This window comes from Monodelphis domestica, chromosome 1 (genome assembly GCF_027887165.1).
Source record: "Monodelphis domestica isolate mMonDom1 chromosome 1, mMonDom1.pri, whole genome shotgun sequence".
Taxonomy (NCBI): Eukaryota; Metazoa; Chordata; class Mammalia; order Didelphimorphia; family Didelphidae; genus Monodelphis; species Monodelphis domestica.
In genome coordinates this window covers 68,789,290-68,811,102 of record NC_077227.1, presented here as the reverse complement: position 1 = coordinate 68,811,102, position 21,813 = coordinate 68,789,290, and the positions used below count along the sequence as shown (strand labels likewise).

The window sequence follows — 21,813 nt, the reverse complement described above, 5'->3', positions numbered from 1 at the left end:
CAAGTGATAAATATAAAATAACCTCATTTCAATTCTTTTTGGAACTGTTTTGTTGCTAAGAGCATTCCTGGTACCAATACAAGCTTGTAACACTTTTTATAATATTGTAGACTTTTTGTGAGTATTGCTCTTACCAAAAAATATCCATTTAAGCTACATTGGTAAAGTCTTTCTGAGAATAGCTAGACTAGCTCTTAGATGAGAGAGACATGTAATCCATCACTAGTTTTTACAAGATTTGATTTCTGGAAAAATAAGTCATGAATATATTTCTTTTTATAATTTTAAGTATATTAATTGTAATTATATATTATATGTATAAGTAGTATGATAAACATACATTAGGATGTAAATTAAATGTTACATAGTAAATATAACATAGTTAATGGTTTGTTTTTTCTTTTCAATAATTTATATATTTTAATTGCATTATACTAACTTGCTACTTGATTGGACATTCTGGTGAATTGTTATAGTTTTTAATTTCTTAATATTTTAAGTTTAAAAACAAATTTCCATATAAGTTTTCCAAAGTTATATGATCCATATTATCTCCTTCCCTTCTTCCTTCCCCCCTCCCAGAGCTGACAAGCAGTTTAATCTGTTATGTATGTATTATCACCCAAAACATATTTCTATAGTATTCCTTTTTGTAAGCAAATAATCTTATAGAACCAAAACCCCAAACATATATCCAAATAAACAAGTGATAAATCATATGTTTTCATTTACATTTCCATTCCAACAGTTCTTTCTCTGGAGGTAGATAGCAATCTTTGTCATAAATCCTCCAACCTGGTGAATTATTTTTATGAAGTAAATTCTATCCTGTTCTTTAATTCTTCATTAATTATTACTTTTAATTAAATATTTAAATGTGCAAAATTCTTCCATATATTGAGTTTTATGAACAGACCCATGAGAAATATTTTGAATTTTTTCTGTGACATATCCAGACATAAGCTTCAGAAAATGAAATTTTAGGATTTGGAGTTAGGATTAGAGTTAGAGTAGAGACAGTGGAATAGAGTAGGCAAACTGAAGCTGACAACTGTAGAGAAGAAAAGTAATCTTTATAATTTATTAAAATCAATGTGAAAAGGGAAATGAATGAGTTATTTATTACACAAAGGAAATGAAGAAAATATGAAATAATGTGAGCTGTTAAAATCTCCCTTGGGCAATAATGAATCAAAAGAAAATATTTTATTTGCTCATTTCCCTTATTCTCTTATGGTTTCAATTTATTGGTTCATGGAATAGTTTTTGGAGAGGCACATTAAGGGTTGTAATTTCTCAGGGATTTACAACCACCACTAACAAAGTAGGAAAAACCCCCAAAGAGGCATTTTCCAGTCTTAATTTTTCTACTTTGATTAATGAAAATATTTGAGTATTGAATTCCATTTAACATATTTTAATCTCAAGTTTTGTTGAAACTTTAAAAAGTAGCTAATTGAATTACAAATGCTTTAAGAAGTCACCTCAGAATAGAAAGCAAGAAGTACACTTGAGATTGTCACATATTAAAAACTTCATGCCCAGTTTTACAAAGATTAATAAAAAGCAACCAAAGTACAGGATAGATGGGACTAAAGGAAGAATCTCAAGTAAGTGCATTCGCTAGTTACTTAGACAAGTTTAATTAAAAGAAAATAATAAATCCTGTACCCAAGTCTAAGAAGTTTAGCATGAAAGTCAAAGAAAATAAGCCACTTGTAAAAAAGAAGGGAAAGGAAATAAAGAATTGGTCAAGAGGAGAGAAAATGTAGCTTTTTCTCAATATTGAGTGTAACCTGATCTGTAGCTGCATAAGCACTTTGAAAATGACTGTGTCATCTATCTCCTTCATGATGTTCTCCCATCTCACACTACCATTTGTTATCACTAAGTAATCTACAGACATACAGGATATAAAGGTGTTAGTCACCGAAGGCCCAGAATTGAAAACATATTTTGAATATTCATGTTCTCCCCCATACTCAGAAAAGATGGATCTTCGTTTTTCCCTTACATTATATGAAGGATTTCTAAAAGTTTTTGGTTTTTTTTGCCATTGCATATAGAAATAATTTTTAAGAATTATCTGACATTTTGTGACTCAGATTCTTTTCCTTCCCCTCCTCTTCTCAGTCCGTGAGGCAGAAAATAGGCTCATACAGGTAACACAATTGCTGTCATGCAATATATATTTTGAAGAATTCTTTAGATTGCAAAATATTCTCTAAAAAATCACTGTGTCAGAACCTTCCCAGAACCTAGATTATACAGTGCATAGAGCTTTGGACCTGGAGACAGGAAGTACTGAGTTCAAATTTGACCTTAGGCACTTAATAACTTTAAGGCTCTGGGCAAATAACTTATACCTATACCTGTTAAAGTTTCCTCAACTGTAAAATAAGGATACCAATAGTGTGTTAAAGGTCATATTCTCAAATAATTAAATTTTGATCTATGCTGCAGCCCTTCCTAAATCCTGTTAGGCTGAGTAGGGTGGAGATTGTAAATTCCAAGACCTGGTTCTGTCATTCCAAGTATCTCTATTGTATCAATTCTAAAATCAATCATGACTCAAAGAACTTCCTGTTCTATGCTTAAGCATAGGTCAAAGCTCTTTCCATTGTTCAGCAAAAGGTTTCTGTCCTAAAGCAGTCCCAAGTAGGGAGGAGAAGGATCCTCCCATGCCAAGGGGGTTCACATTCCAATAGAGTTCTTACTATCAGTAGGAAATTTTTTCCAAGTATGAAACTTTCCAATGGTGAAATTTCCAACATTCACAAGTCTAAGAAATTTCAAGGTTTACAAGGATTGTTGTATCAAATTAAGCTATTCATAAAGCACAGAGCACAGTGCCTGGCATATAGTAGACATTATATAAATGCTTATTCTTTTACCTTGCTCTTCCCCCTTAAATCCCAGAAATGCCCGATATGTTCTCCTTTGGAGTGCATTTGTGAAATAAGAACTTTAAAAAATTGTCCCAAGCAAGAGTCTAGAGACTATAATTGTCACTTTCTCAGCTTATTTCAAATGGTTCTGTTTAGTTCTAGACAGTAGAACCAGGGGCACTGGACATAAACTCCAAACAGGACAATTTAGTCATGATGTCAAGAAACAAAACAATAACAATCAAAAAAATAGAATTTCCCCCAAATGGAATGGCACACCTGGGAAGATTTTGGGCTCCCCTTCCTTTCCTTTTAGGCAGAAAGAGGATAATTTATTGGGTATGTTATAGTCAAAAATCTTTTTCATATGGATTAAAACTAGCTTTATTCTGAGGAAATTTCCATTCTCAAATTCTGTTATTCATTTGAAATAAAAGCTTTAAAAAGTGATCTTGTGAAAGGTCCGGAAGTTATAACTTCCATAAGAGTGCAGAGATTGTAGGATTTGGAGTCAAGGAGACCTGAGTTGGAAGCTGGATAGCTGTGTGATTCTCAGCAAGTCATTTAACCTCTGACTGCCTTAGTTTCCTCATCTGAAAAAAATGGACAAAATAATAGCATCTACCTCACAAGGTTTATAAGAGAATGAAAGAAATTAACATATGACAAGTACTTTGCAAACCTTAAGTACTCTATAAAACCAGCTAATTTTATTTTTAATTAACATTATTGTTATAATTATACTAATTAGCATTTCTAAGTGTTAACTAGTATAAGTTTTAATGTGTCAATAAAATCTTCTACAGTGACTTAAATACATATTCTTATTTTGACAGTGCTAATTTTCAGTTTTCTAATAAAGAGTTGTGGTTGATAGTAGAACTTAAAAAGAAAATCCCAATAAAGATTTTGTGATATATTTTGTGATTAGGGAAGAATAAAGTAGGCAGAATATATATGTACATATACATATACACACAGATATACAAAAATATATTATATAACATTATATTATTTCATATTTATACTAAATATGATGATATTCTAAATATATCATCACATATAAAATATTTATATTATCAAATAATATTATGTAACACAATAACATCTTTCTCTCTTAGGACAGTTTAATTTTCAAGAAATTTTTTATTCTAACAAGTAGTCCTAGAAGCATTACTAGGGAAGTTGAAACTTGTCTAGGGGAAAATTTTTTTATAAACAAGTAAAGATTAAGGAAATAGTAAGTATGATTGAAGATAGACATAAAAGATTATGAGGAAGAGGAGGTTAATCATATTAGGAGTCTTCAAAGAGAATGTGAAGTTAAGGGAGACCAAGATTTTTGGTAGTCTCTTAGTTTGTCTGAATTTGTTATTTTCATCATTTGGGAAACATCTTCGTTACAGAAACTCCCTGAGAGATGCAAAACACCAAGTTGTAGGTCACATAGAGTTGTCAAATGTTTCCTAAGCCACTAAGAAATTAAGTGATCCACATGTATTCACACAGAAAGGATGTGTCAGGAGATGGCATGAAATATCTTTTTTTTAAACCCTTCCCTTCCCTCTTAGAATCTATACTATAAATTAATTCCAAGGCAGAAGAGCAGTAAGGGTTAGGCAATGGGGGCTGAGTGACTTGCCCAGGGTCATGTATCTAGGAAGTGTCTGAGGCTATATTTGAACTCAAGACCTCCTATGTCTAGACCTGAATCTCAGTCTACAGAATCACCTACTAGCCTCCACCTTGAACCTCTATACAACACTGCATCTCAAATATGAAGCTATGAAATTTTGTTTCTTCAGCAAACTGAACACAAGACTAAAGATGTGGATTGACCAAAGCAGAGAACAGTAGCATCATCTTGTTATTGTTTTTTCCACACTTTTCTTTATTAGTTCTAATGATGTAGACCAACATCACATTATCATTTTGGACTACTTTGTCATAACTTTTACTTTAAATGAACTTAGAATTTACTAAAATTGCAGTTTTTACTTTATTCTGTTATGATCTGTTGTCTTGTTCATTCTATACTTGCACAGCATTACTTTGGAATCTATTACTTTCTATGTATCCCTACTAAATTGAATCCTAACAGATTCATCCCAATGTTCTAGCCTATGAAGATAATTTCAAAGCCTGATTCTCTCTTCTATTCCAATAAGTTTCCCTCCTAGCTTCCTATTAACAAACATTTTAGTGTCTTTTAATCTATTAATCTTTAATCTAAGTTTTTAACAACAATGTGGAATAATTATGGGATGGGCAAAACCAAAACCCATTAGCCCTCCTCGAGACCGCTCCCTAAAGGTTGACATCAGTTCATTAAACCTGGTTCTTTGAGACAGTCATTTGCCAGTTCTAAAACCATTAGAGATATTTTATCTAACCCATACCTTCCTTTCTGCCTTTCTTTCCCTCTGTGACCTTTCACAACTGTTTTTTGTTTAATTAAATTGCTGCTGTCCAGAATGTTAATGTTTTTACACACACTACAGCAACTTTACAATATTGCTTTCACACCTTTCTTTTTTGTAAAGTGTGGCCAAACATTGCTTAACATTACTATACAATTAAATCAACAGATATCTTGTGGTGTTGCTTCCCTCACCAAGGTCCATGGGATACTGCTGAAGTGTCAAAGCACATGTCTTCTTGGAGTCTATTGCTGTAACACCAAGAAGTCTTGAAAAACTGGTCACCTTAGCCCCTTTCCAGCTCAATCCCAGCTTGCCTTTTTGCAAATTTCAAGCCATCTGTCAGCTTTCCTGGTCACATAAATATCAGCCCAATCATATTGGTTAATGTGCACAAAAGCCCTGTTAGCATCTCTATTTTAGATATTGGCCATTGAACCAAGCAGATGGTATGGGATACAGCTGGAGTGAAAGGCAGCAATGGCACAGTTGGAGGGTAACAGCTTCCAAAATGATTCCTCCCAGAAATGACATGGGTGTGTATTTGTCCATATATGTGTGTGCATGTGTTTGTGTGTGGAAATGGAGGCAGAGAGATAGATATGGTGAGAAGGTGGAAGTAAAAGGGGGAAGGAGGAAGGAAGAGGGAGAAAGAATAAGAAAGAGAAATTGATCTGCTTACCAAATAACGATAACAAAAACAACAGCAGCAATGTAAATAATAAAATAACAAGGGTTAGTAAAGATATATCCAGAACCTGCTTTTAAAACACAATGGCAGCATATGACCTTGGAGAAACCTAAACTTAACCTGTTAGTAGTATCTCAGACAGCTCTTAGTATTCATAGTGTTTGTTGTTCCAACGTTTCAGCCCTGTCTAGTTCTTCATGATCCCATTTTGCATTTTCTTGGCAGATACTGGATTTATTTCCCATTTCCTTCTCTAGCTGAATCTGTAGATGAGAAAACTGAGGCAAAGATTACTCTATTACAAAAATGAATAATATGTAAAAAGATATCAAATGATAACATATAACCCAGTGGAATTGCTTGTCAGCTCCAGGACTGTTCAGGGAAGAGGGAAGAGAAATTAATCATGGATCCATGGAAAATAATTTAAGAATTTTTTTAAAAGATTAAAAAATAGAAAACTAAGGCAAACACGATTAAGTGACTTGTACAGAATCATAGAGTTTGTAAATGTCGGTGGCCATATTTGAACTCAATGAGATGAGTCTTTCTGACTTTACGTTGGGTACTCTATGTACTGTGCCACTTGTTGCTCTTCTAACTCATAACATTAGAAGAGACCATTTTACCTAAAGGGGTCTATTTAAAGTTCCTTTATCCATTTTGCAAATAAGGAAATTTGACTCAGAGAGATCAAATGATTTACACAGATTCAGACAATTAGGTGGAAGAGATAAGATTTGAACCCAGTTCTCTGAGTCCAGAAATCCATTATAGTATGTGACTTCTCACATTTCTAAGACTACAAATTGTAAAGTGGATGCTGACCTACATAAAAAAAATGAAATTTGTCACTCTGTTCTCTACATTAATGAAACCATATGTCTACTCTAGAATAGTAATGATAACCCACATTTCTACTCTGTCACTTTAGAGTCCACAAAGTGATTTCTTGCAGCACTTACATGAGGCAGGCAAGACAGGTATTATCACCATCCTATTACCTTTTTGCAGAGAAAGCTTCTTAAATTTTTTTTTCTGAACTGAAGAAGATACAGAATCAAGCAATGGCCTACAGGGAGAAATTTTGTGGGAAGATCCATACTATGGGAGGAAAAGATAAGTTTAATTCCATTTTTATAGTCACAGGTTGCTCTGAGATGCACTTCCAAGAGTATTCTTCAATAATATATACACACATAAACATAACACACATGTCCACACATACACATTTATATGCACTTTTTATTATTAAGTAACAGAGAGTGCATAAATTCTGTCACCTTTTTTTTCAGCATGGAGGAAGTATGAGTTAAAAAAGGAAACAAGTCCATCATTTGTGAGCAAAAATTCACATTTATCTAGAATTGTATAAACTCAGCCAGCCTTCCCACTAAAATATGCCATGGTTGATTTCACTAGGTAGTTTTAAAGTTGATCGCCTACCTCTCAGTTTCTAATTATGAAAAAGAGACATCATGCTGAGGTAAAGAGAGACTGAAGAATCTAGATTTATATTGTGGATATTATTTCAACAGTTCATATGATTCACAAAGCAAATCCATAAGTGCACTGCATTGCTGGGAAGTACAAGTTGTAACACATACCTTTGTCTCTGAGAACAGTAGTTCATGGTCTTTTGTCAAGTAAGTAGTGATAAGCAGTTTGATTTTCTAGAAAAATAAATTCATTTCCTAGGTCATTTTGCTTAAGATTTTTAATTCTTTCAAAACACAAATGCTAATCCTGGATAGGGTGGCATGAATTTTACAAATATAGGTCCTTTTATTAGCCTAGCAGATAGCATAGGATCATAAATAACTAGGATGGACTTCTAATCCAATCCCTTTAATTTATAGACAAGGAAACTAAGCATGAGGGTTAAATGATGTGTTCGGTCACATTAGGTGACAGACCTGAGACTCCAAGGTCAGAGCTCTATACTCTAACATACTCCCTCTCAGGATTTTGTTAGCTGACTTCAGAAACATATTCAAGAGACAGAAGATATGGAACTGGTTTCTTCCCAGAGGTCCTTGTTTATCAGCCTGAGAAAGTTGATCCACCTGACACCTTTCACTGATACTTGGAGATCAGAAAGAGGAGATGACTACAGGTGTCAAAGGGGACACAAACCTACCTGAGGCATTTGTGGTTATTTAAACCAATTGGATAGAGAATAAATGTGTTATCAAGTGTTAGAATTCCCCCACTTTTTTTCAATGGGTGGGAAACAGCAGAAGTAGGTAAACTTTGGTGCCATATTTTCTATAAAACAACACTGGACACAATTTATATTGAAAATGTGGGTTTCCATGATAAATCCTTTGGTTCTTTAGGAGATGGTACTCTCTTGACCAGAGAGTAGGAAGTAGATTCTTTTCATAACATTTTATTTCCATAATTCTTGACCTGGTATCTAATGCCATTTGTAATTTGGTTCCCACTTGCCTTTCCAGTCTTATTTCACATCTTCACTTTCTGCATTTAGTATCCAATTTAAAATAGACAACCAATTATCCTCTGATCTCAGCCTATATCTTGCTATCTCTTGCCAGGGTATAGTTAAAACATTTCTTTTCTTCATTTGAACATGTTAAAACTTTTCTCTTCTTTTAACTTCCAACAGAAAGCCTTTCTGGAATTTTACCACCACCAATATTCTTCCCCATCAGGGCACTTCATCTTTCTTTTTTTTCCATAATTTCTTAGAGCTTTTTGTGTTTTAATTTCTCTTTGGTTCTCATTCTCAGGGACTTGTAATGAAAAAGACTATCAGCAGTTATAGAAGAAACTGGTGGAATCTGATTGAAGCATACCATTTTCCAGTTTATTTCCTCCATTTTTTTTCTAGCATAAACAAATATGTCTTCTTTGATAACATGAAAAACATCAAAACATGTATTGTATGATAACACATGTAAAGCCTATATAATATTTTCTGCTGTTTGTTGAAGGAGAGAACATGGATTGCAAGTCAGAAAAAATGATTATTAAAATTGTATTGATATAATCTGGAAAATTTTTTAAAGAAAATGAGAGAAAAATTCTCATTTGTTCTAATTACAGATGACCTAGGATTATTCATTGCTTATATTCATATCATATCCTTCTCTTATTTTGTGAGTTCCTGGAAGATATGAAATGTGTCATGACTGTTTTTGTATCCTACCAATATACCATTTTGCTTTGAATATGGAATTACATATTGTTCCTAAGATTTCACATAGATTATATGAAATTCCTTGTTGAGAAAATTCTCAACCAATGTACATCATCTTGGGAATTTTAGATTTATTCCACCCTGCTTAGTCTTTAGAATTTTATCAACCAGAAATGTATACACTCCCACTTAAGGATTAAGTGTTGGGGAGGAAGGTCTATGGGTCTATGACCCACGTGTGCTAGCAAGTTACAAATCAGAAACAACTGACTGACCCCCTGGGCTGTCCAAAGTCAAGTTTAAGCCATCATTGGTATATATGAGACACAGGAAGTGACATAAAGAACTGCCTTTATATTTTGTATCACTTCCTGTGAGAGGGACTTGGTGGTGGAACTTGACTGTGGAGGAGCTCAAGGGAGTTTGAGACCTCAGACTGCTTCCCTTAGACTGTCACGTGGTGAGTGCAAGGCTTACTTTCCTTTCCTTGGCTTTTCTGGAGACACAAGCCCTGGAGGAGGCCCCTCATCTTGAAGGAGGCCTTGTGGCTGGAAGTCTTGTTAGATTTTCTACTCTGCTCCCCTAACCCCCCTTTTGCTCAGGCCTCTGAACTCCTGCCTGTTATCTCTCTCCCTTTCCTCTCTTTCTTTATTCCTTAATATCTTCACTCTACTGTAAATAAACCACAATAAAATTCCATTCTGACTTGAGTATTTCATTGGGATTTAGAATTTATATCTCTGGCAATCAACTAAAAATATATTCAGTCCAACCATAAGTTTTATCCCTAACAATCTGTAATTTATAATCTTGAAGAACTGCAAAACAATAGAGAAGTCCAGTGACTTATCTATGGTTATACAATCAGTATATGTCAGAAGTGAGATTTGAATCCAAGATTTTCTGGCTTCAAGAACAGTTATAATTAATGTACCATGCTGCTTTTAAAAATGTACCATGTGCCTTTTCTTATAAACCTTTACGTTCTGTCTTAGTATCAATTCTAAGACAAAAGAGCATCAAGGGAAAGGCAATCAGGATTAATTTACTTGCCCAGTTTTATACAGCTAGGGAATATCTGAGGTCAAATTTGAACTCAGGTCCTTCTGATTCAAGACTTGGAGCTCTATCCACTATGCTACCTGGCTGCCCCACACAGTGTACTTTTAATAAATAATCTTTGATTTGGATGCAATTGAAACCAAAGAGCCCCTAGCCCCAGGGATGCTTTATAGAGGGGCTGGCACTTGTCATTGTCACCATTATTGCTAAGGTTGTTTAGTGCATTGTGCTTCCATTTCCTTTGGAGTGTTTGCTAAATTGTTTTCTAAAAAATTGAAGGCATTGACTATACTCCACAGGGGAATGTGTGCACATTCTCTGAGCCTAATTATATGGGCTCAGTGTGAGTGTGTGTGTGTGTGTGTGTGTGTGTGTGTGTGTGTGTGTATGTGTGTATGCACTGAGGCATAGAGATAGAGAATAATCTCAGCTCGGAATAGCTAAGAAAAACATCTCTTTTCTGTGCCAGAATAAAATCACACTATATTTTTGCATTGAGGATTATTTTGTTCTGAGATTTCAAATAAAAAGAGAAGACAGAAAGAGAGAGAAAAAACAGAGAAACAGAGACAGAGAAATAGATACAGAGAGAGAAATAAGAGGGTAGTGAGGATAAATAGGGTAAATACAGACTAACACTCAAAGCTTTTTAAGAACTAAGTGAATTTTCCCTTGAAATAGAATCTGTGAATAAATCTAGATTATTACTGTACAAGAAGGTGTTTCTGGAATGGTTAAGAAAAAGGTGGCTGGGAGAGTCTCTGTTAGGGCTTGTGAGCCCCATTGTGATATCTAGATACCCATATATATAAATGAATTTTATGTCATAAAACCAAATGTCCCTATCTAAGTTTTGAGAGGGAAAACAATTTGTAGGATTATATTAGAGAGAAGGAACAGTGTTGGATAGTGGGAAAGAACTGACCTCAGAGTCAGGGAGACATGAATTCAAGTTCCATCTCAGCCAAATACTGGCTAAATGTCTGTGGAAAAGTGGGTAAGTTACATAACCTCTCAATCTCTCCATGTTGAGGCAACTAAATTTCGAAGATGCTAAGTTTCAAGGGAGGTACCAATTTTCCCTAGGAGAATGAGTTTCCTCTTCCAAGAATTCCCCATACTAATCACATCATAGGTATATTTCTTAACTCTATTCCAGGATGAGTGATTAGTAATTTACCTTTTCTCACACACCTTTTCCATTTACATTACCAGGGAAAACAAGACATGTCAAGACATGCCTTTATACTGTATACCCCACAACGTATTCATGGAGAAGAGTGGGAATGGTAATTGAAAGAGGGTGAAAAAGGAGGGGTAAGGTAATGAAAGTGGCAACCACAGAGAAGAGAAGGTCCTTGGAGATGTCATATTGCACTGGAGGGATGGAACTGAAAAATGAAAAATTAAAGGAATTTAGAGAGAATTCCTCTGCCTATCCTGAGAGATTAGGGCCATTGTGGCCATTCTATGGAGCTAAGGGTATCAGAAGAGAGAAGAGCGAAGAGAGAGAGAGAGAGAGAGAGAGAGAGAGAGAGAGAGAGAGAGAGAGAGAGAGAGAGAGAGAGAGAGAGAGAGAGAGGGAGAGAGGGAGGGAGGTCTCAATCAATCCCTCTCTTTTTAAATGTCAGAAAATAGCTTGGGTATACAAAGCCAAGACTAATTGAGAGAAATATTGTCAAATAGAAGAACTGTTATGCTCTATTCACTCAGTGACTGGTGATTTACACACCTCTTTGGGAATAATGGTTACTTATTCTAAGATTTCTATTTAGTTTCCCTAATTTTAATGAGAACAAGAATGAGAGCCAGAGTACAGCCTTCCACTGGACAAATGTGTGATTGCAAAATAAGGTTTTCTGCTTATGAGGTGAAAATGAAAAAGGGCAGGTAGATAGTCTGTCTATGAGCTCCCCTGGCATACTCAATGTATCAAAAAAATTGAATAGTGGCCCCAGCATGTTGGATAGATTCCAAGTGAATAACTAAAGGAATAACGAAGAGTAGAACTGAATAAAGATAGATGAGTTTGGTTGTGTTGCTCAAGATAACATTAGTTCCGTTCAATTCAATTGAATAGAATCAGCAATTATTAGGTTCCAATTATGTACCAGTCATCTAGTTAGGAACTAAAATTTCCAAGATATAATCCAAACAGCTGCTGCCATAATTGAGCTTATATTCTACTGGAAGGACATAACACATCTTAAAATAAATAGATATAAAATAAATTCAAAGTGATTTCAGGAAGGCCAATGAAGGGAAATGGGAGTGGAACAGTAATTAAGTGGTGGGATGACAATTGTTCCTAAATCACAGATTTAGTTCTGAAGAGGACCTACATGATAATCTAGTTCATCTCCCACATTTTACAGATGGAGAAACTGATGTTCAGGTACACATAATGAGACCACAGATATATTAACAATATGTTGGGTACTTTATGTGATGATTACCATTAAATTCTGATTATTGTAATGCTTTCAAAAGCTCACATGAAATAAGATTTCTAATTGTCCTCACTCTTGAAGTTTTTATCCAGTGTCCTATATTTCCCCAGAAACTCTAAAGTTGGATGCTAGAAACTTTCAATGGGGTAGTAGAATGAACGTGATCTTCCTCATGCTTAAAAAAATCACCTATAACATTCCCATTAGTATATTTCTAAGTAGGGAATCAAACTTGGTGGCATAAAAGGAATAAATTAATATTTCCAGTTTTTTTTTTCAGTTGGTACCATGAGGAGAGAGAAAGACAGAGAGAGAGACAGAGAGAGATCCCTCCATAATATGTATGACCAATTTGCATAATGAGAGCCTCTCTGAGGTAAGAATTCTATTGTTCTTTTTGGGGAGTTGAACTAAAACTACTCACTTGAACATATATCTTCCATTTCTGGAATAATCAAGTCAAATTAGTATCCCTCTGCAAATACTAAAGCAGACCATATGTCACACTACTCTGGCAAGGCAGGTGTGGGGATTAATTAAAGACCGGGTTTCTCTGGCATTATAAGAATGGCTCTTTGGAATAAATATAGACCAATGGAAAACACTCAGTAATAATTGGGGAATATCATTAAACTCTTAATATTCTAATGCTTCCAAAAGCTCACATGAGATACTATTTGTATTGTTCTACCTCTTGAAGATTGTAGTCAATATTCTATACCTGTCCAGAGATGACAAAGCAGAAAGAATGGACTAAGTACCAACATGAACTTGACTACTCTGCACCATTTATTCTCTGGAATGAGGAACATAATCTAGCCTTCAAGGTCCTAGTTAAATGTCATACATTATAACCACTACTGATCTTCAAAAAGAGATGTTAGCTTGAATGCCATTGGAGAAATTTGTTATGTACTAGGAAAATGACAGCTATTGATGCCTATAGATTTTCTCACCAGGGATTCAATGGAAGTATTGTCCATTAGCTTCCTTATAATTTGAAATTTGGGAGCTTAAAGTCAACTGGCAGCGATAAGTTTTGAGACTAAATATATGGACCTAAGTTCCAGGTTTCTACAGATAAAACAACTCCTTGACACATATACCCTATTGAATTTTAAATTTTGTGCTACTAGTAGATGAGTTAGTCATCCTGGATAAATAGTGACATCCATGTACAGAGCAAAAGAAAAAAAAATTTAATCCAGATCTTTTTATCCTACAAAATTCATGTTTCAAGAACCATATTACTTCCTTTAGAGGTTTTCTGATATAGAAAAGTGTGGCAGATATAGTCTGTGCTTTTTCCAAAAATATATTATTAATGTATGTCAACAGAACCCTGGGCCAATTCTCTACATGCAGATATGTTTATATACAGAAATTCAGACTTATTAATGGTGTGTTTTGTTGAATAGAACTAGTCTGTATTATTATTGAATAGAATTATTATTGTTGAATAGAACTAGTCTGTATTATGTATTATTAATTCAGACAAACACTGAATACTAACATATGCATAGTAGGTAGAGTTTGGGGCTTAGAATTAGGAAGATGTGGTTTAAAATTCTTCCTTTGACATGGCCTGTATGCCTTTAGACAAGTTACTCCTGTGTTCCTCAGTCCTTCTATGACTGATCTAATTAATCATGGGTGAATTTGAACTACATTTGTGGAAGGAATTATCACACTGAACTTGCTTACAAAATAACAAATCCTTTGTATAAGTGTTGGGTCAGGGCTAGTGACATACATACAAAAAAGACAGTCTTGTTCTCAATGAGCTTAAATTCAACAGAAGGAAATCTAATTGTACCTAGAGATGAGCAGATAAATATTTGGGGAAGGAGGTGTTGGTGCTTATAACAGCAGGATTTAGTGAAGTCTTCATGCAAGTTGTGGAACCTCAGCTGAGCCTTGAGCTGATAAGGATGCTGAAGTAAAGAGGGAGTGTATTATAGGTATGGCAGAGTGACTATACACTAGTATAGTGAGAGATGGAATGTATAATTTGGAGAACAGGAAGGGGAATTAGTCTGGCTTATCTAGACAGTATCAGGATTGACTTATTATTTTATTCCAAAGTCAATGGGGAACCAGTAGAGATTTTTTAAGAATGCCTTATAATCACATATTGGCACATGTGTGCCAAGTGGAATGAAGAAAGGAATTGGCAAATGGATCTGACTTGGCTTAAAGCATACCTCAAAGCATTGATAGTGACTTGCCTAGAGTCACACAGCCAGTGTTAGTTTCAGGACTTGAAACCAGGTCTTCCTGAGAATAAGGGGGTTCTTTAAACATTATTTCATTCAATCATGCATTATATTAATATACATATACATATATATATAGCATATACCATATTCAAATTCTTCTAAGTTCTCTATAGTATATCTTTTATATCTTTCAGGAACTCCAAACTTTGTGAGGAAGAAACTTAACTACTGAGATATTTAACTTTTCTTTTTTACTTCATTTGAATAGCAAGAGGAACATGTGTCTATTGCAGGGGACAAAATGGTAGCAGATGCAATAGGTAGAAAGTAATACTGAAGATATTTTTCATGAATCTTGCCTCTGGGAGATTTCATGGGAAGAATATAGGACAAAATGCAGAGAATTACTTATATGATGTCTGAAAATAGAGATTTTAGGGGCTGAACTGTGGCGCTTTGAGACATGGAAAGATAAAAAGGAGAAGGAAGGGAGAGAAAGAGCAATTGTCATGCCAACCGTGTTTCCTACTAGACCAACACTGCTCATAGAGTTGTCAAAGAAGGATAGCCTAGGTACTTGCATACCATGATATAATGGTTCCAATTGGTCTTTCTGTCATGTAACACTCCATTGCCTGTATCTGTGCCTTTGCACTGGTTGCCCTTAGAATAGATTCCTACATTTCCTATTTTAATTTTTTTTATTTTTTTCCAGATCATATGTTGATACAATTTTAATAGTTTACTGACATTTTGCAAACCATGTTCTCTCTCTACCTCCAAACTCTTTCCTCCTTCCCAAGAAGGAAGATTTTAATATGATACAGGTTGTACATATTACCATTGTAATAATTAAATTAATATATCTACCCAGTTATTAATTATATAAAGTTTATTAATATAAAAGGTAGATAAGCATAGTTTAAAAGCTCCTTCATTCTCTAGGTCCTCTGACCATGTTTTCCCAATACTCTATTAATCTTTCTCTCCCTCACCTCTCTCTCCAGCCCTGTGTTGGTCCAAGAAGGCCAGGTATGCCCCACCTACTTTCTTTTTATTGACCTCACTGATGCAAACTCTGATATGTGGGGAATGTTGAAGAAGTGGGCTGGCCCTCCAGGAGGGGGAGGGGATAAGATCCCTTTGACACACCATACAACACATATTTCCATGTTTATCATGTTGGAATGTTTGTTCCCTTAAAAATGTTGCCTAAGCAATACCTTCTATATGAAACATTTCCTAATCAACCAAATAGTGTAATCCTTCTGCCTAAAAAATTACTTTTGGGGGCAGCTAAGTGGTACAGTAGATAGAGTGCTAGGCTTAGAGTCAGGAAGACTTGAGATCAAATTCAGCCTTAGCCACTTACTAGCTATGTGATGCTGGGCAAGTCACTCACTTAAACCAATCCCCCCCCCCAAAAAAAAAAGACATTGTGTTGTGGGCAACTAGATGACTCTGGATTGAGAATCAAGTCTAGAGAGAAGAGATCCTAGGCTTGTAAATCACTAAACCCTCATTGCCTAGCCCTTACCTCTCTTCTGCCTTGGAACCAATATACAGTACTGATTATAAGAATGAAGGTAAAAGTTAAAAAAATACTTTTGTTTGTTTTGTACTTACATTTGTTCATACTGTCATTCCTATCTCTTAAACTGATTGTGACATTAATCAAATAGAATGTGAGCTCTTTGGGGTCAGAGAATACTTTAATTTTGTCTTTGTATACCCACAACTAAACACAGTTCCTGGAGTATAGTTAGTCCTTAATAGATGCTTGTTGATAGATTAATGGATATAGAAGGTGGGCAGGACTCATGGAGAGGGGCTTCCCTCAGGTGAACCTTCATAATGAACAATGTAAGTGACTCTAAGAACATATATTCTTCCTAGAACTTTAAACTGTTCATTAAATGACATGATCAGAGCATGAATCTGTGAGGCTTTACCCCCAAAACTTCAAAGGTAAGGGTCATGCCAAATAGAGGTGTTTTTTTTTAAATAGCAACAGATATAAACATAAAATGGGGGACTTAAGGAAATGATACAGCCATTGGAAGTTGTGAGGAATTCTTTTTCTTCTACTCAGCCAGGGATTCCTTGTAGGGATTCTTTTCTGGTGTGGTTTGGACTAAATGATCTCTGAATGCCGTGACAACTCTGAAAATCAATGATTCTGTGATTGACAGAGTTGGGACATTTATGCTCTTCAGAAAGAAACTTCCTCCCCTAATAATTTGTGAAAGGGTCCAGAGGTATAACTATATGAGTGCAAGAGAGAACAGCTGAGCCCAAGAGGAGATAATTAGCATTCAGACCACTCTTATAGAGCCTTCTCAAAAGAAAGAGACAAAATATTAGCTCTAAATTCCTTTCTACTGACTGGATACTGACCCTTTGGAAGGTTTTACTTTAAGATGGAAAATCCCAGAATGAATTCTTCCTTAAATCAGTAGTTTCTAGGAAGATCAACTGAACTTTTGGTTTGGGGATTGTTTGCCACAAATGAATGAGGTATGGGGTTGGGTTTGGAATGAAGACAGTTCCAAGGGTTGGAATAATTGGCATTCTGATGCATTTTTTTCTAAAATTTTAATATGATTAAATGGCAGTAAGAAGTTATGGCTTGGTAATGATCTCCTTTGAAATACTATATAGTTTTGATGAGGGGAGTTGTTTAAGTGGGATAGGGGCTGAGTTGTAAGAAGAATGGGCAAATCTACTCCAATTTTACCTGCAAGTTAAGAAGAGAAAGGTTTTCAGCTCTCATAGCCATAAAGACCTTAGCATTGTAATGAATCTTTTCTCCAGAATGTTATGACTGGTTGCAATTCTGCAATAAGTGTTACTATAGTGCGTGGAGAACATTTCTTTCTTCAGGTTTCTGATGTGGGAGCTTGAGCCAAGAAAGCAAGAAAATCTTTCAGATTGAACCTGGGCTCTTTGTATCTGATATAGGAATTACAATCATTTAAAGAGAGTTGAAAGGGACCTTAGAAGTCATCTAAGCTAACATCTATTAAAAATATGAATTATCTTTTAGACATTTTGAACAAATAGTCATCCAACATGCACTTGAAGACCTTTAATGTTGTGGAGCATCTCCATTAGCAAGGAAGCTTATTCCTCTTCAGGATCTAATTCAAATAGATTTCAGTTCTAATTTAATACATCTTCTTTATTAGGCATTCTTCCTCACACCAAACTTCCCGAAAATCTGCCTGTCTTTAACTCCCACCCATTGTTCCTAGTTCTAAGCTCTCTAGGACCAAGATAAAGATTTCAAATTCTTTGTTGATATGACCTTATATGATATCATTTCCATAATTTATCTTCTGGGTTGGAATCAAGGTCATTATAGCAGAAATGGTGTTTTGTTCGGGGAGTTAGTCTAGCAATTCCATAGACACCTGTGTAAGCCAGGTAGTATGGTAGATAAAGAGATAGCCTTGGAGCCAGGAAAACTTGAGTTCAAATATAACCTGACTTACTAGCTGTATAACCCTGGACAAATCATTTAGTTTCTGTTTTTTCAACTTCCTCTGCCATAACACGGGAGAATCATGGTAGCACCAACTTCCCAGAGCTGTTGTGAGGATCAAATAAGATAACATTTGCAAAATATTTAGCACATTGCCTGACTTATTAGTAGGCACTATATAAATAATTATTCTTTCTCTTTTCTCTCATCAACAACAGGGACCACTATCAGCTTAACAGCTTATAGATCAAGGAACAATTATAGAATTATAGATCAATTATAGAATTATAGAGCTTATAGATCAAGGAACAAAAGTAGCCAAATGGATTGTCTCATGCCATAGTCCATTCCCGTTGTTGGTGCTAGCCTAAAGACCTGTTCAGAAGAGAATGGAGCTTATACAAGTCACACTCCAGTTTCTCTCATGCTGGTTATCAAAGGGAACACAAAATACTTCTGTGAATTGAACCTGATGACCTGTCCCACAAAGCCTGGCTCACTGTTGATGCTGATTAGATGTGACCCTGAGGGATTGCAAGACATGCACCACTGCAAGAGATGACATAAACAGCAGGACGTTTTAATACCTATTAAAAAACAACAACAAAAACAGAAACAAACCTATTAAAGTGGGAAGATGGCTGAAATCCCTGGAGACAGAATTGATGTTGCAGAAACTGAATGCACACCAGGTGAGAGAAAGCTTCTTTATCAACCGTAGAACAATAATAGAAGTATTGGCCAGCCTATTCCTCATTAGCAGCAGAAGCCTCCAGGGTTTCAAAAAATCAATGAAGTAAAGAAGGACTGTATCTCCCATTGATAAAAAGAAAAGAAATGAACAAAACTAGGTAAAGAAAACAAAACAACAACAACAAAACTGCTTTCCCTTACCATACCTCCAGAGAGTTGCATCTCCCAAATATGTTTGAAAACCAGAGACTTTGAATATCTTGTTGAAGAGGTGGAGATCAATGCAGCTAATTGTTTGCCAAAAAATAAAAAGTTCATTTACTTTCTGATGTTGATCTTATTACCTTTGAGCACATGAAAACATGACATTTTTTCATTAAGTGGAATTTCATTGTGTTTAATAGAAAATATCTTCTGGCAGGAAATGAAATAGCAGCCTCTATATTTACATACAAAATGTCATTTGTATAAATCATATTGTGTACACAAATATCTAGAGATATTGTTTTCTCCCCCAAAGTTCATCATGGTATTTTGTATATTTCATATTCCCTTTTGCAAAGCAGAAATTAATTAGAGAAAGAAAATTTCCTCAGCAATGGTACCATGCACATAGCAGTACGGAATAAGGAGTAGTAAGAAAAAGAGAAGGGAATAGGGCACAATTGTTTGTGTGCTCAGGTTGGTGAGCTTGCTTTATCTCTTACATACAAATTTCATTTTTAAATTTAACTTACTTTTCCCAATTACACATAAAAACACTTTCTAATATTTTTCAAAGAACATTGAGTCTTACATTTTCTACTTTCCCTGCAATCCCCATTCCCCTTGAGATGGTAAGAAATCTCATATAGATTTTATGTCTTACATATACATTTCCAAAATGACAAAATCAGCAAAATTAGAAAAAAGGAAAGTTTAAACTTTTAAAAATTCCTCCTTGGTTATTTGTGGGAACTTGAGAATTAAAGTTAGTTGCAAAGAAACTGGCATTTTAGAATATTAATTCCATATAGGTGCCAAAGTAAGGTTTTGATAATTCTGGCAGAGACATATAACTTTTTTTGCAACTGTCACAAAGGCCATAAACTCTGGGCAAGCAATCCTAAAGACTTCCTTATTTAGGATTAAGGAATAGGGATATAATCCCCTGGAAGGAGACATTAACTCAAAATATCATGAAACAGGTTCTAAGTAATCTATTGTTGTATTCATTTCAATATGATTTAGGTCATTTGGTATCTTTAGGTTTAAACTAAATATTGATAAATGGTGCTAAGCTCAATTGTTTCTACATAAAATGTAAGCTCCTTGAGGACAGTGCTAGTTTTCCCTTCTATTCTATATTCATAATTTTTCATAGTTCCTGGGATATAGTGGTTTATAAATGATTGCCACTTGACATTCAAGGAGAAGTGAAGAAGTATAGGAATCCTCAATGAGAATTATTAATGCAGAGAAGAGAGAGATAATGATGGACAACAAATCTATATAGCTTTTTGAAAAAAAATTTCTTTTGATCTCATGTTCATTTACACACTTGAAAAAAACAGAAAAAGGACCACATATGAAATGAGGAATCATTAAATACATATTTTAAAAAGATATATTTCAAATTTAACATGATAGTTCCAACAGTGCTTCACTTGTCTGAATTTCATTCTGCATTTTCCTTTGCTCCCTTATTTGTATTTTTAAATGATTCATCTATTCTTTTCTTTCTTTCTTTTTTGGTTATGATTGCTATCAACTTTACTTTGAAAAACCATTTTATTTAAGAAGAAATTAATAACCTTTTAAAAGATTTCTCTCACTTCCACCTTCCCCCCTATCCCCAAGAAGACAGGTTCCTATCTAGCCTTTAATATATTATCATATAATACATATTTATCTGTTCCTCATGTTTCTTACTCTAGAGAAAAATTAATGGAGGAAATCAATTGACAAATGCTTTGTTTCCTTCCACATTTGGTCTCCATCTGCTCCTTCTGTGATGATGTGATTCTGTGATACTTTTGAATCATGAGGCCCTTGGAGTTAGCTCATATCCTTGCCTTGTTGATAATAATTGTTATTCACAATTGATCATCTTACATTACTTTTGTTATTGTGTACAATGTTCTCCTGGTTCTGCTTACTCTACTTTGCTTCACTTCATATAAGTCTTTTCAGGTTTTTGTTTGTGGTTATCTTGTTTGTCATCTCTTATGGCAAATAGTATTCCATTACGATCAAATGCTACAACTTTTTCAGTCATTCTCCAATTGATGGGCATGTCCTTGGTTTTCAGTTTTTTGTCACCACAGAAATAACTGCTATAAGTATTTTAGAACATGTAGTTTGTTTTCCTTTTTCCTTTGATAACCTTAGGAGAAAACTTAATAGTGGTATTTCTAGGTCAAAAAGGTATACACAGTTCTCCATATGGCTCACTGAAAAGACTGGATCAGTTCACAGTTCTACCAGTATTGTATATTAGTGTCCCTATTTTTAAAAACCAAATAAATTTTAATATCAAAGGATACTTAGTCCATTGCAGTTTTCAAATTGGAAGTTCAAGTAAGTATAATTAAAAATACACAATGGAGGATGAATCTGCCCTTATGAGACAATTTCTCCAGACACATTAAGCAATGGTACCTTGAAGTAGAGATATTCAACCACCATGAAGACATCCAATAGAAAGCAAAGAATTACATTTTCCAGATAGACAAGGGACAAAAAGGAAGCACTGTCAAGCAGC

At 34.8% G+C, this 21,813-nt stretch overlaps 1 long non-coding RNA gene across 1 annotated transcript in view; it reads left to right on the top strand.

Annotated features, from left to right (window-relative positions):
• Nucleotides 1–19,399, top strand: part of LOC103102848 (uncharacterized) — a 32,108-nt gene extending 12,709 nt beyond the window's left edge. The window contains exons 2-3 of the long non-coding RNA XR_460199.3: nt 12,955–13,050; nt 18,596–19,399. This is a non-coding gene — a long non-coding RNA (uncharacterized LOC103102848). The remainder of the gene's footprint in view (nt 1–12,954; nt 13,051–18,595) is intronic.
• Nucleotides 19,400–21,813: the final 2,414 nt, after the last annotated feature.